The 16402-nt window shown below is 34.6% G+C and overlaps 1 protein-coding gene and 1 long non-coding RNA gene across 5 annotated transcripts in view; both read right to left on the bottom strand.

Moving 5' to 3' along the window:
* Positions 1-16402, bottom strand: part of LOC120417046 (nephrin) — a 392997-nt gene that overhangs the window by 354344 nt on the left and 22251 nt on the right. The window lies entirely within an intron of this gene.
* On the bottom strand, positions 14107-15498 carry LOC128093657 (uncharacterized). Its single transcript, XR_008212668.1, has 2 exons — positions 15117-15498; positions 14107-14149 (listed from the first exon to the last, which is right to left on the bottom strand). It is a non-coding gene; the product is annotated as an uncharacterized LOC128093657 (long non-coding RNA).

Consider the following 16402-nt stretch of genomic DNA (forward strand, 5'->3'; position numbering starts at 1 on the left):
ACAACTATCCGCACTCGGCGTCCGAAACTTAATTTTCTAATTAATTTCATCAACCGGCGGCGGCTGCGGTTTGCATGTTTTGGGGCGAAAAACACTGACCACCACCGCACCGCACCAACGTTCTGTTTTCCGTTTCGTTGGAAAAGCGGAAATTGAAATTTCCCTGACGTGCTCATATCACACAAACACACAAACACATGTGTTGGTAGGGAAATTGAGCTATTTCCGGTTTGGATTGACCACAGAAATGGGCACCGTAGCTAACTGCCAAATTTCACCTAAAATTCCGCTCATTAAAAAGTTAGAATTTATTAGGTCGAAAATAGGGGCATTCCTCACATATTTGCGAGAATCAGAGAGAGAGAGAGATAACTCACTTTTAATCAAACTGTTGCGACCAACCGCTTTTGTGGGCATTTCCAACTAGAACTCCACCGTGAAGCACTTTCAGTAGGTGGTTGTGATGATGCGATGTTGCTGTGCCAACCGGTGGAGGTTTGTTTAATCAACGTTTTGGATAGTTTAGACCCACATATTTGGGTATTTCGTTGGAATTGGTAAAAGTTTTCAGGATGCAGTGAGTGAGTGCTATCAAATCGAGTTAAATCTCAATTTGTTATCGTCACTAGGAGCAACCCAGTTTGTGTCCGAAATTTGGCCTGGGAGTACTTTGGTGGAATTAATTAGATCCATATTTTTATTTGTTTGACGATTATGATGGTCCTTTCCGAAAAAGGTGCTCAATCAATGGCGAGTTTTGTCGATTTTCGCAAAACCATATTTAAAAAATATCTCTAAAAAGAATAAAGATGATTAGTTGGGCTTTTAATCAAAAATACTAAAACATTTAAAAAAAACATAGCTGGATATACTCAAAGAACAAATGAAAACCTCTATTTTTCAAGATACAATATCTTAGAATCCTGATAATGGATTACAGAGCGGATTCTTTAATTCGAATTTCACTACTTCGAATGTCCGCTAATTCGAATGCTTGCTTATTCGAACGTATTCGAATTAAAAAGCACTCAACCGTCAAAACCAGTTGTCAAAATCAGTTGTCAAACTTATGTTGACGTTTCAACACCATTGTTCGACAATTTCCGAACACGTGGTTTCAAACTTGGATTCGGTCATTCGAATGCAGTTCCATTCGAATTAGCGAATCCGCTAATACGTAAAACTAAACCTGAAAATCATAGAAAAATATTTTCAGCTGTAAGCTCTTTGGTCCCGAGACCCTCAAATCAGCAAACAAAGGTTTCATATGATCGGTAAGTGTATTCAGAGATTGTGATTTTTGCGAAAATCGTAAAAAATGGATTTTTTTGGACCACCCTAATTCGGCTAGGACCACCCTGAATTGGGGCCACTTTAAATCTGGATTCTGCTGGTTCATCTGAGGAGTTTTCAATTCTCTTTTGAGAAATTCGAAAACTATTGTTGGTTATTAAAATTTGGATGTGTGTGGATGTATTTTTTTTTTTGAAACTATTAAAATATGTTCACATTTATTGAAAACTTTTGACTTGACTTTAACACTATTGTAAAGGAGGTGAAAGAACATATAAAACTTAATAATATTTCAGAAAACATGAGCTATTTTTATGACAATATGCAAATCATTGGACTATTTTTTATTGCGTTAAAACAAATTGACACTGTATCCGCTTTTTTATTTTTTACTGCATACCAAGTGTTGAACATAATATCACAACTAAGTAGATCGCTACGATTTTGATTTTTTTTTTCGATGATTATAAACTTGATTTTTTTTTATTTAGATGAAACTTGGATGAAACATTGTTCATGCATTCCCTATGTCAAAAGAAGTCATTTTGGATCATTATTTTTTCCATACAAGTCTCCATACAATCTTGTGGGCTGGTCATACAAAATGGTTTATTAATGTATGCACTTCTGTTCCTTGAGAAGGGATTTTCTGATCGACTTGGTGTCTTCGGCAAAGTTGTAGGTTACACGAAAAAAATCGTCGATTTTTTATTTAGTTTTTTATCACTAAAAGTCAAATTCCAAAATTACCTACGCATCTTGAATTTTTTTATATCTTTTAGGGAATTAAAAATGGCAAAATTTGGTTTAGGAGGTATGATTTGTTAAAAACTCATGTTTTTTTATGAAATCATCAAAAAAAATATTTCAAGGCAAAATCGAATTTGTAATCGAAAAGTACCGTCATCTGGGGTGAATCGAAACTACAGTCTGAATAGGGACAGCAGTGTTTAGAGCACTGTAAGGTTTTAAATTTGGAAATGGATGTACACATTTTGTTGGTCTGAGTCTGTACTATCCGAAACCAACCAGAAAAATAAAAATATTGTGCTCCAACATGGTTAAAACTGCTGTCCCAATTCGCCCCATGTGTCCCAATTCGCCCCAGTTGACGGTACTTTACATTTTTTTTTTTTATAAAATGTACCGTTTACAAGATACCCGAGCAGACGGTAATAACAAAATTAATGCCATTTCAATAACAAATATTGTTAAAATAACAGAAAATGTTATGGAATCTTTTTGAAAAAATAATTTTTGCATAAGGGTTTAATAACAGTTTATGTTATCATAACAAAATTTGTTATTGGTCTGATACAGGTTGAAAGCCAAAACAACTTTGGAATTACATTTTTTGTCATGGAAGAATACCTCCAACTGTTATCGGATTAGTTGTTAAAATAACAAAAAATAATAACAAAGATTTGTTCGAAGAATAACTCAAAATGTTATTAGTCTGTTATTACAATAACAATCCAATAACAAAAAATTCATAACGAAGAATCACAAATCTTGTAATAAATAACATAAAATGTTATTGGCCTAGTATTTTTAAAAATCAAAAAATGTTATTCCCAAGTTATTTCCGTCTGCTCGGGTATAGCTCAGGGGTGACAAAAGCATTTTTAATAATCATGGAAAATGGCCCTTATAGTTATAGGATTTTATAGTTCTTAAAATTGAAGTTTAGTGAACATTTTTAGTTTAAGTTAGTATGAAACCAATTATTTATCCATACTCCTAAATCCTGATCCTGAATATACGAAACAGATACTTTGTTGCAAAATTTAACTTATTGAAACAATTGCACACGTGTGAATGTGATTAAAAACAGTAAATTTCGTCGAAAACTACATCAACCATTTTTGGAAATGAGCTATGAAACGTTTAAATATTACTAAAGAAAAAAACTGTACAAACTGCAAAAATATACGAAATCCATATTAGTTGAAGAATCATGACGAAACATTTTTATAGACTAAGCTCCAAACTTTTTTTGCACTTATAAACAAATTTATTGTATAATCTGATCTGTTGGTTGAAGCATGAAATTTGCAATATTTTTGAAAAACAAAAAAAAATATAAATATTGAAATAACAAGCCATAGTTTCAACATTTGCATGGAAAAAGTGTTTTAAAATGCATTTTACACTAGTTCAGTTGTTTTGCAATCATTAGTTCTCAAAAAATGTAAAATTTTACGAAAACAAAAATTTCAGCAAAACAAAACTTTTTGCGATATTAAACATCGAAAATTTTCAAAAATTCGAAGATTTTTAAATCAACCAAACATGCTTAAAAATGAAAATAAACGCAGGGGAATGCATCTTATATTGATTTCAACTGATTGCACTTAAATTTTCATTGAAATATTGAAGTTTTTTGAAAAAATATGTTTTTTGCCCCCTGATTTTTCGGGCCAACTTTAAAAGGGGGGAAGACAAAAACTTTAAAAAAAATTTGTTCCAGCCTTAGAAAATTTTCTTAAATTTTCTTTCTGGAACTTTAAAAATCGGGCAATTAGTTACCGAGATACAGCCTCACAAATAATGCGAATCGATGAAAATAGAAAAAAACAGCCAAAGTTGACCCCTGATAAAATGGCATTATTAAAAACATTGGCAAATTCATATAAAACAAGTTCATCCAAATAAAAAAATACAAAGAAAAGTCAATTTGCGAAATCGTAGAAAACCACTCAACTATACAAACAAAATTAAATTATGAAAATCTGGGGTGAATCGGGACACATGGGGTGAGTTAAGACATCGGTTTTAGAATTTTGGCACAGTATTTTTTTAAATGTTTGTTATTGTTTTAGGTTAGACGAGACAAAGAACAACAAAATTAGTATACATTGGTTTTTCAAATTTGAAGCTGTCATGTGCTCTTAAATACATCTGACCATACTCAGACTGTAGCCACGATTCGCCCCGGTTGACGGTACTCATTTGAATCAAATTTTTAACAAAAAAAATAATTACGCTTATTTTATGTAGAAACATATTCGATAGAACAAAAAAGTTACTCTATCAAACTATATATTGATTGGAAGTGTCTTCAATTTGATATAAAAAAACTTAGACCTTAGACATTTTGCCATTTTTAAGTTATTCGCACAATTTTTTTTTAATCGTTTAAAAATAAGTTAAAAATGCTGTCCTCAAACAGTCAAGATTACATTTTATTTATTGTTTAAGACCTCCGAAAGCCGCCCATCCCAGCTTCAATGTTTGCACATTCCATTCTGATTGGCTTTTCAGGAATCCATTAAATGCACATTATTAAATTTGCTCCGCCCATTTTTTTTAACAGCTCCTTCCTCCCTGCATCCATCCATGAACCTCCATCTCCAACCGACAGGAAACCAGCACAAACAAAATAAGTAGAAGAAGAAGCTCGAGAGGAAAAACAACCTTCTGTAAACAAGAGCAAATATTTAATAAATACGAAAAAGTGAGTGTGACGGCGCTCGCTGCAGCAGCTCCACTCACTGACGACTGGCAACAATTTATGTTTGGCAACTTCTCAGTGTTTAAGGACACGACAGGAAGATATGACAGCATCAGCAAAAGAAGCAGAAGAAGAAGAGCGAGACGGCTCCCAAAGGTTGAAGAAGTTGTGCCTCATCTTGCGATGATGCGACGAGACCGACACTCAGGACGACGTTGATGATGCTGGCAAAATTGGTTTATGGGGCTGACTTCGGGAGAGGGCAGGGTTGGGAAAAAGTGAAAAGTGATTTATTTTTGTTTTTCAGATTATTTTAAATTGTGTCAGCCTTTCATTCAAAATGGCAGAAGAACATCTTCTTGACTCGTTTTCGCTTCTTTTCACCTCTTCCATCTCTCACTCGGTTAGCCACAATCTCACTTATTCACTCACTCATTAACTGACTCACTCAATCACTCACTCACTCATTCACTCATTCACTCATCTACTCACTCACTCACTTATCAACTCACTCTCTCATTTACTCAATCATTTACTCACTCATTCACTCATTCACTCACTCACTCATTCACTCACTCATTCATTGATTCATTCACTCACTCATTCAATCTCTCATTCACTCACTCATTCACTCACTCATTCACTCACTCATTCACTCACTCATTTACTCACTCATTCACTCACTCATTCACTCACTCATTCACTCACTCACTCATTCACTCACTCATTCAATCACTCATTCACTGACTGATTCACTCACTCATTCATTGATTCATTCACTCACTCATTCAATCACTCATTCACTGACTCAATCACTCTCTCACTCAATCACTAACTCACTCGCAATGCCTAAGAAGTTACAAAAAAGACTGCAATTTGATTTGTCTAAACATTTTAAGGACAGAAACACGAATTTTCTTTTTTACAACGCCATTTTTTGCTCAAAACAATTAATCCTAAACTTTTCCATCACTGATCCAAACTGGGACCCGGGTGGGGTGCAGGGTTCGTTTTTCATGGAATTCAAGCCAAATTTATGCGAAAAAGTAGCACAATCTCAAAGAGCGTGTATACAGGCTAGCGGAATCTGTCTCCAAGCGGAACTGAAGCTGGACTGTTCCTCGAAGTAGACCTTGTGAAAAATGGGAGAGGGGGTACATTTTTGTAGGTTTTTCCACTCTCTTTATCGAAGTTATGATTCATTGTTTCGAGAACCTGTTTACTGAAGGGTAACAAGGCGCTGAAATTGATCCAACCTTGTTTTTTTTTGGTTTGGTTCATGTTTCAGATGAGCTTCCTTTTAAAAATAAATTTATAATTCACGTTAAAGACTTACTACAACTGTAGTGATCGAATATTATATTTTATCAAAAAATAAATTCCCCTTTGAGTTGGCATTTCCCAGCATTTAAATCAATTAAATTCCAATTTCCTCCTCCACTTTTTCCCGCCGTGTCCGGTATTTTTGGGTTGGGGTGAAAACCAAAATCATACAAACGAGAGCGAAAACAATTTTTTTTCCTTTGTTATTTGTGTGGTGCCCCGTGGGGCTTCAAACTGAGTGCTTCGCTACAAATGTTCTGTGGTGTTCTGGGATATTGAATTTCCCTCATTTTCCCTCGGGAGAATAATGAGTTAAAATTCGCAACAATTGTGACCACGAAACGCGTTTGATGCGTTTTAATTGCTGCGGTTCAAGTTGAAGTGAGTGGTAGGTGATGGCGAATTGGGAAATTAATCAACAATAACTCATTGTTCTAGTTTTATGTGGATTATTCAAACAAATATCTTCAAATTACTTTTAAATGGTTTTTGTTTGAAATTGTAATATTTTTGTTAAACAAACCTTTCAAATAAATATCCAAAATGAAAATGTGCTACGTGCCGAGTTTTACACAAAAACGTTTAAAACTTTTCTGCTTCAACTCGGATCACTTTGGTGTGTTCAACAAAGTTGTAGATCTGGAAGTTTCACATAAGAATCTCCCATTTTGAGGGCCAGAAGAGAAAGCACACTCAGGCTTAAATGTTTGAGATTCAAATGTGGAATTTCAAGATCTACAACTTTGTTGAACACACCGAAGTGATCCGAGCTTAGGCAGAGAAGTTCAAGTAAATTAGTACATTTACCCCACAGTTTTATAGCTGTCTTTTGATTTAGCACGAGCCAGTGAGTGTATTTTTGATGAGATTTTGCTTTATGTCACAAGTTTACTTCGCGATATACCGGAAACGGAAATTAATTTCGAAAATCGGATTGTACACACAGAGATTTTTTTACCGGATTCAATAAAATTTTACCGCCCTAATTTTTTTCGATTTTTTTTATTTTTCCCGTGTTCAGAAGGTCATTTTGAGCAACTTTTGTTCTACAAAAAACTTGACTTCTTGTTTTATTTTTAGTATTTTAATTTGTCTTTATCTTGTTTAGTTTATGTATGTTTTAAGTAGTATTTGGCCTATTCTACCACCTCCTATCATTACATTTTGCCTATTTCATGTTTTTACAGTCACTTTTTAATTTTTTTGCCTGTTTTTCACATTTTCTGCTATAAAATGGCACCATTATCATTTAACTTGTAACAAAATGCGTAGAAGCATAGTCTGGGACACTAGAAAAATTACTGCACTCTTCTTTTAACTTAAAATATAAGAAATGCTAGTAAACACAGCCAAAGTTGACCCCTAAAAAATGAAATTTTTAAAAACATTGGCAAAATCACATAAAACAAGTAAAACTTCCAACCTATAAATTTTCTAAAATTTTTACAGTTCTTCTTTCTAATGCTTTTTAAAGATCAAATATTGGTTGAAAAATGGATTTTTGGCGATTTTTCAAATCGAAGCGTGTCTAAAGACGGGGTTGGGTTGTAGAGGGTTAATTGAAATCCAGAATAAAATGTAAAAAAATACCAAACTGTTCGGTAATATTTTGTATCGATTGATCAGAAAACTTCAAGTAAGTAAGTAAATTTTCCAATGACCCATGAAGAGTATCTGTAGTAGTAGTTTCTGAAGGTTCAGTTTTATTACATTTTTAAGGTTTTGACTAATTTTTAATAAAGCGATTAAAAGAAAGCAAAGGAACAAAAGAGCTGCTTGTTAATTGAAGCCATCAAGCCCCACAAACCGCAAGTTCATAAAGATCACTCCAACTAGAGGTAAGCAAACCCGCTCTTTTTTAGGAGCCGCTCATTTTCGATAGCTCTTTAAAATGAGCCGCCCTTTTGAACGGCTCATTCGCTCTTAAAAAAAATGTTGAAAAGACTGTTTTGAAGAATTGTGTGATTTTTTATGTTTTTTCTTTGAGAAGATTCACTTTAAAATCATAGGTCTAAACCAGGCCTGCCCAACCTTTTCGGCTCAATTTTCACATTTTTGATCGTCAAAATTACAATTGTTCATTTTTTCAAGGCTTCTTCGATGGAATCGGTTCTCAGATGACCAGTGAACATAACTTTTCCAAAAGTGAGAAAAAATATTTATACATGTCGTTTTTATCTACATTTTACGTCAAAAATCAATGCGGCCCGCGGGTCGGACCAATTTTTCACTTAAAACTTACATAAAAACAACCTGCAAAAATATTTTTTCAAACTTTTATCAAAGTTATGTTCACTGGTCATCTGAGAACCGATTCCATCAAAGAAACCATGAAAAATTAACAATTGTAATTTTGACGATCAAAAATGTGAAAATTGAGCCATTTCTGCTAAAACTTCACGGAGAAAAAAGAGTTCCCAAAATCGTGAACAAGCGTTCATGAAAATGAGAACCACGAACAAAGTGTTCAAATTTCATGGTACGTTTTTCAAAATCGTACCATGGAATTTGAACACTTTGTTCGAGGTTCCCATTTTCATGAACGCTTGTTCACGATTTTAAGAACTCTTTTTTCTCCGTGTTATCAAATTTTATAATGAGAAAATGTACTTTTCTACATTCTTATTTAATAAAAAAATCTATAAATGCCAAAGTTAATTCAGGCAAGAGGAGTTAGGATATGGTTATTTAGTAGTTTTTCGGCAAAATTTTTCAGGTGAGGCATTTTGAAGTACTCAAATTTGTACTCCGGTGATTCTATAATGTGTCTTTCGATCAGTTGTACAATGGTTTTTTTTATTTTGTTTAGAAAACCATTCACTTTTGATTTAATTTAAGTATATGAAAAATTTCACCTTGTACATAATTAAAACAATTTTCATGCTTCAATTTGTTGGAAATTCACTCAATCAATCAATTTACAAATTTTAAAATAGACAAAAGTTAAAAAGTGAATCCCTCTTGGAACGGTTCTTTCAAAAGACGAGAGTTTCAAAAAGAACCGCGCGTCTTTTTGTTTAACCATGGTTCGTTCGCTCTTTTTTTGTGAACCGGCTCTTTGCGCGGCTCGCTCTTTTTTTGCCCACCTCTAACTCCAACATTAGTCACTATGATAATTCCTCAAGGGATTCGTTTCCTTGAAGTCAGCATTCAACTTGCTTCGTTTTGGCTCCTAAGCTAGGTCCGGGATACTGCAGGAGCATGCATGAAATCTTATTTTAGAAAAAAAAACAATTTTATGTCGGCTATAAAATAAACAAATCAAGGGAGTTTTTGCAACTTTTGCATGCTCTCAATCCGTGATTTCATTTAATTTTACACAAATGATTTCCTGTCATTATCTACCGAATTTTCCTTAACGTATATTCCGGTAAAATGAAAGTTTACCGATTATATCGGTTATTCTAAGCGATTATTTTAACCGATTTGTGTAAAAAATCTATTTGTGTGACGTTTATTTTAATAATAAAACGCCATCATTTATTGATTTTCGACCAAAAAGGGTGTATGTTACAAGATTTGATAACAAAAAATGTTCCCAAAAAATCACACACTCATATTTAATTATTTTGCACATTTCAAAAAACAGTGCGATGATACGACCACCAAACTTGTTCACTTTGACCGCCACAATCAAGGATTCTCCGAGCATGTTCAATCCACCCTCATTTGCTTCAATGTCAGTGCAAGCAAGCTAGCGAGCTCTCGCAAACGAACACTTGAACGCAAATATTCGATCGCATTCTGGGGGAATGGGAAGGAAAAAGCGTGCGAAAACTTATCGATTTTCCTTCAAACCCTTCTCCTCGCGCTGCGTGTGGGCATCAATCTGTGGTGTTTCCCCACTTTTCCTCTCCGGCTTATTCTCTCGATGGCACTGGTTCGAATTCAAGAGGGTGTCTAAGAGCGATTGGAGGTCATAAAATGTATGGGCGAAATAGCCTCAAATTGAGGTTTTGTAATGAAATCTTGAAAAGTGCCCTTCGAAAAAGTTTCTTCCCAAAACGTGCTCCTACTCCCCATACCGGACATCCGGTTTCCCGGGAACGCGCGCAACTCTCCAGCCGTTGTCGTCGTCGTGACGTGCTCAAAGCGGATGTTGTCTGGCTGGCTGGGTCTTGGTTGGCTGCGTGCCGACAACAATGCAAAACATGTTCGTCTTTGTGTTCCTTGTCGCAGCCTCCTCCCTCCTCCCAATAATAATGATGGCACAATGTATTGCTTTTTATGTTCTCGTCCCACATACCGGGAACGATGCCATCGAGCAACAGCATGTCGCTAAAGATGTCGTCGTTCATGGCTGATTTCTTCCATTTTTTTTGGCGTGTGTCGGTGGTTGATTTGTGAATGGAAATTGATGTTTGATGTATCTGTTTCGCAACCGAACATCTAATTTTAAAGCAACTGTTTCGTATGCTTTTAATGCTATTATTTACACTGATTATATTTAACATTAGCCGGGACCGTGGTGTAGGGGCAAGCGTGGTTGCCTCTCACCCAGTCGGCCTGGGTTCGATCCCAGAAGGTCCCGGTGGCAAATTTTGAGACGAGATTTGTCTGATCACGCCTTCCGTCGGACAGGGAAGTAAATGTTGGTCCCGGTCTAACCCAGAGGTTAGGTCGTTAGCTCAGTCCAGGTGTAGGAGTCGTCTCCTTGGGTCCTGCCTCGGTGGAGTCGCTGGTAGGCAGTTGGACTAACAATCCAAAGGTCATCAGTTCGAATCCCGAGGTGGATGGAAGCTTAGGTGTAAAAAGAGGTTTGCAATTGCCTCAACAATCAAGCCTTCGAACACCTAGTTTCGAGTAGGAATCTCGCAATCGAGAACGCCAAGGCAATGCTGTAGAGCGAATAATTTGATTTGATATTTAACATTAAAAGTAACTTTGACTCAGATACTTATTTCCAAATGTTTTGCCAATTTTCAATTCAATTCAATGTAAGAGTATCTAAAAATGCAAAATTTACGTAATATTTGAATGAATCCTTAAATGCAAAACAAAAAAAATGATTTTTTTTGTGTGGTTTTACAATAATTTTGCATCATTGATTTCTCCATACAAGACTTAACTCGAATTATTTTACTCTTTCGAAATTGAAGGCATGATTTTAAAACTTCATAAGCTTCCAAAATATTATCAATTGAATTAAGGGCCAAATGCATTTAGAAACACTCACTTTTCGAGATTTTATTTCTTTTCAAGCCCACATCTAAGGTCGGATCAAAATTTTTCAAAAAAGAAAGCTTAAGAAATTAACAAAGATAGACACTATTTAAAAATTAAAAAAAATATATTTGGGTAATTCTCTACCAACTTACACGAAATCGGGAAAAGTTGCCCGTGTCTATATATTAAAATTTTTGTAATTGTCTGCTCTACAACTTTGTGGAACATTGTTACACTCTAAAAAATAACCCTGCAAAGTTAGAAAAAACACGAAATTTTAAAATGAAAAATTTTGTTCTAAATGAAAAAATGACCCTTCTGGGTATATGTAGATTCGAAAAGTACATTAAATTTCCCATAAAATGACATGTTCCAAAATTTTTTACAGTCGAGTAACGGAAAATGGGAAAGTTTTTAAAACTTTTTTTAGTGTTTTTTTCGATGAAAAATACGTTTTTTTCGGAATTCTGAGTACGCCATCAAATCGGGCGTCTAATTTTACATAAAAGTCCCTTTGACACCAAATTTCTATCTTATCACAGTTTTAGGCTGCAAATTATTGAAAAACACTTCTTTTTTCGCATGTTCAAAAATGAAAGGGGTCGTACCGCCCCTCCGTCACGAGATATCAAAAAACGGATCTTGGATTCGTGATCAGGGACAAAAGTTACCCCTTAGGACAAAGTTTCACGCAAATCGAAGAGGGGTCGGGGCAACTGCTGTGTGAGTTGGCGGAGAATTACCCATTTCTGAAATTTAATTCAAAAAGAATCATTTTAGTCCATTTTTCAACAAAAAATATGGTCACTAAATTCAAAATTTATTTAAAAAAATTCCAAGATTGTACTTTTTGATTAAAATACAAAATTAAACGTTAAACAATATTTTAAATAACTTACAATCACTTGTACTTTTAACTTTGACTTTAAAACTTTACTTGTACTTTTAATTATAAATTCAAAACTTTTTTCCCTGCCCCCTGATGGTTTGAAAAATATTTAGAATATTAGAGAAATTTCCTTAACAGTACCACAATAGTAGTGAATGGTAGAGCCAAGTTTTTTGAAGCAATCGGTTCATTATTTATTTATTCGTCAAACATACGTAGACTACATGATCGTTGCTTAGTTTCTAATTACAAGGGGGGAACATCTATCTTTGATTGTAGAACTGTTTTTTCATGGTGGATTTTGTCATTGTGAAATCGATTATGTTATTATATTTGTTATAAGTTTCCATCATTCTATTCATGGGCCCGTGTTTAGCGTAGTCAGTTCTGTGAAAATGCAATGCGAAAGGCTCACGTGCTCTCAATACGCGTGTGGGTTCATAGAAATTTAATGTTTGTAACAACTCTGGAGAATTAATTCGGTTTGTAATAAGATCATTTACGAACGAGAGAGAAGCGAATTCACGACGCTTTACAAGTGTTTCTAAGCTTATTAACATACAGCGTGCAATATACGAAGGAAGGGGAAACACTGTCCACCCTAGTTTACGAAGAGCAAATAGTAAAAATTGTTTTTGCACTGATTCAATACGGGTTTCGTGTGTTTTGATGTGTGGACTCCACACGACGCTACAATATTCAAGAATAGAGCGAACATAAGCTATGAACAATGTTTTCAATGTATAGGGGTCCTTAAAGTTATAACTGAATCGTTTTATGAAGTTGAGCATATTAGTTGCTTTGAATACCATCGTGTTGTAATGTTCGATGAAAGTCATTTTAGAATCAAGTATGACTCCTAAATCTCTAACATTTGAACAGGTTTCAACTGTCTGGTTGTCTAGTTTTACGTTTAAATTTGGCTTATTTATTTTTCTGCTGAACAAGATCGATGTACACTTTTTAATGTTAAGTTGTAAAAAGCTACGACAGCACCATTCATAAAATATGTTGATTTCGTTCTGGAATCTTGAAGCGTCAGTTTCGTCTTTAATTTTCATAAACAATTTCATGTCATCTGCGTAAATCGAAACGTTGATATGCTTAAATATAAAGGATACATCATTTACGTAAAGAATAAAAAGTAATGGGCCTAAATGAGAGCCTTGAGGTACCCCGGAAGTAACATTGATGAGCCTAGATATGAGGCCATTAAATTTAACACATTGCGTGCGTTTTGTTAAGTAAGATTTAAGCCATGAAAGTAGATTAGAATCAATTCCGATTTTATCTAATTTGAAAAGAAGCATAGGAATGTCCACTCTGTCGAAGGCTTTGCTAAAGTCAGTATATAGTGTCTGTACAGAGTTTTTGTTATCCATTTCATTCAATGTGTAGTTTACGAACGAGAGAAGATTAGTTGCTGTTGAGCGCCCTTTGAAAAATCCATGCTGTTTTTGTGTTATGTAGTCTTTTAATTGAGCAAACATTTTGTTGTTAACTATTGCCTCAAAGAGCTTGGGAATACATGAAATAAGAGCAATTCCACGGTAGTTTTTCACGTCAGATTATTTACCGGATTTGAAAATTAGAACTAAATATGCTTTCTTCCAAGCACTTGGGAATATTCCTGATTTTAATGATAGATTAAATAGCAGATAAAGCGGAGAAGCCAGTTCAGAGGCTACATTTTTCGCAAATTTTGGAGATATTCCATTTGGTCCGGTACTTTTTGAACTGTCTAGAGCTTTAAGAGCCGCCTGTATTTCATCTAAGGATAAGCTATCGACTGTTATTTCGTTATTCGCTTGGGGTATAAAGGAAAAGTAGCTTCGGTCGCGATCGTTTTCATCAAAAGAGGTGTATACGCTTTCAAAAAAGTTTGCGAATAATTCACAAATTTCTGCACTGTTTTTGCCAATTTTATTGTCAAGAGACATATTTGACGGAAAATTACTACTTTTTAATTTTGATTTGACAAAATTGAAAAACTGCTTGGAATCACTCTTGATTTCCGATTCTACCTGGGTAATTCTCCGCCAACTCACACAGCAGTTGCCCCGACCCCTCTTCGATTTGCGTGAAACTTTGTCCTAAGGGGTAACTTTTGTCCCCGATCACGAATCCGAGGTCCGTTTTTTGATATCTCGTGACGGAGTGGCGGTACGACCCCTTCCATTTTTGAACATGCGAAAAAAGAGGTGTTTTTCAATAATTTGCAGCCTGAAACGGTGATGAGATAGAAATTTGGTGTCAAAGGGACTTTTATGTAAAATTAGACGCCCGATTTGATGGCGTGCTCAGAATTCCGAAAAAACGTATTTTTCATCGAAAAAACGCTAAAAAAGTTTTAAAAACTTTACCATTTTCCGTTCCTCAACTGTAAAAAATTTTGGAACATGTCATTTTATGGGAAATTTAATGTACTTTTCGAATCTACATTGACCCAGAAGGGTCAATTTTTCATTTAGAAAAAAATTTTTCATTTTAAAATTTCGTGTTTTTTCTAACTTTGCAGGGTTATTTTTTAGAGTGTAACAATGTTCTACAAAGTTGTAGAGCAGACAATTACAAAAATTTTGATACATAGACTTAAGGGGTTTGCTAATAAACATCACGAGTTATCGCGATTTTACGAAAAAAAGCTTTTTTAGTGTTTTTAGTGTTTTTTTCGATGAAAAATACGTTTTTTCGGAATTCTGAGTACGCCATCAAATCGGGCGTCTTTTTTTTTACATAAAAGTCCCTTTGACACCAAATTTCTATCTCATCACCGTTTCAGGCTGCAAATTATTGGAAAAACACCTCTTTTTTCGCATGTTCAAAAATGGAAGGGGTCGTACCGCCACTCCGTCACGAGATATCAAAAAACGGACCTCGGATTCGTGATCAGGGACAAAAGTTACCCCTTAGGACAAAGTTTCACGCAAATCGAAGAGGGGTCGGGGCAACTTTTCCCGATTTCGTGTGAGTTGGTAGAGAATTACCCACCTTTCTATGATACTTTTCAAATTCAAACTGGATGGTGACTTCTAACTGACTGCATATTTGTAGATACTCATCAAGTTTTTGGCTATTGCTTTTGTAAGCTTTATGAGCTTTTTGTTTTCTATTTTTAAGGTTTTTAACCTCTCTTGTAAACCAGGGCGGGTGTTTGTCAATTGTGCGTCTTTTTCTTCGTATTGGGACGCTTTCATCGAGGATGTCGTATATAATGCTATAGAAAGTGTTAACTGCTAGCTCGATGTTCGTTTCTTTCTCTAGTAATGCTTTCCAATCAACTTCTAATAGTCTACGTTTGATTAAGGGATAATTGGCATTATTGTAATCAGGAATTTCTTCGTAATCTGAACCATCTGGTCTGTTAATAGCCTTATGCACAAAAAGTGAAAATTCAATTGCTGTGTGATGAGCTTCATTTTTCCAAAGTGGATTATTTGCTTCAGTCACACAGAAGTCTTCAGTCATATTAGTAGAAAGAAGATCAAGAAAGCGATTATTTTGATTTTTAACATGATTAATTTGATTTAGGCCGAGAGAGTACATTTTAGTTTATGCAACAAGTTGCAAAAAGAGGATTTTTTCATCACGAGTCGAAGAATTGTCCAACGAGGTTCACCGAGTTGGATAAATACGAAGAGTGCTGAAAAAATCAAGTTTTGCAACGAGTTCCATAGAACATTTTTTGCAATTCCGAAAAACACCCATGGGTGGTGAAATTTTAAGTCAAATTTTCATGTATTTTGTCAATAAACCGTTTAAATCAAAATTTTTTTTGAAAAGTGTTACTTTTCGAAACAAGTGCTGAGAAGTAGAACTTTTCAGCATTTATTTTGAAAAGTGTTGCTATTCGATTCTGTTATTTTTGGTACAGAAAAGTAGGCTATTTCGTCGTTCAAGAATGACAGGAAAAGTAAGTAGTTTCACGACAGAATTGCAAAAAGAATTTTTTGCGCCATTTTTTTTTTCTTCTTGTTGAGACTCAGTTTTGTTGTATTCATGTAGGAATAATGCATGCAATTTTTTTTTATTTTTTTTTTAGGGAATGAAGATTTCATCGAAGTAGAGTTAATATTGGCAAATCAAAGATCGCCGTCTGGAACATCAATTGCATTATTTTATCAACTTTTGTTCGAATTCTTACTATATTAAGTCTAATTATTAGAAAGGTAGAGTTGAAGATTTAAACTTTGTTTATTCAAGATTAAATGAATTGGGCTTTAAGGTATTATTTCTAATCATTGAAATCAGCCCTTTTCAGAAATATTTAAAAAAAA

Source organism: Culex pipiens, chromosome 3 (genome assembly GCF_016801865.2).
Source record: "Culex pipiens pallens isolate TS chromosome 3, TS_CPP_V2, whole genome shotgun sequence".
Classification (NCBI taxonomy): Eukaryota; Metazoa; Arthropoda; class Insecta; order Diptera; family Culicidae; genus Culex; species Culex pipiens.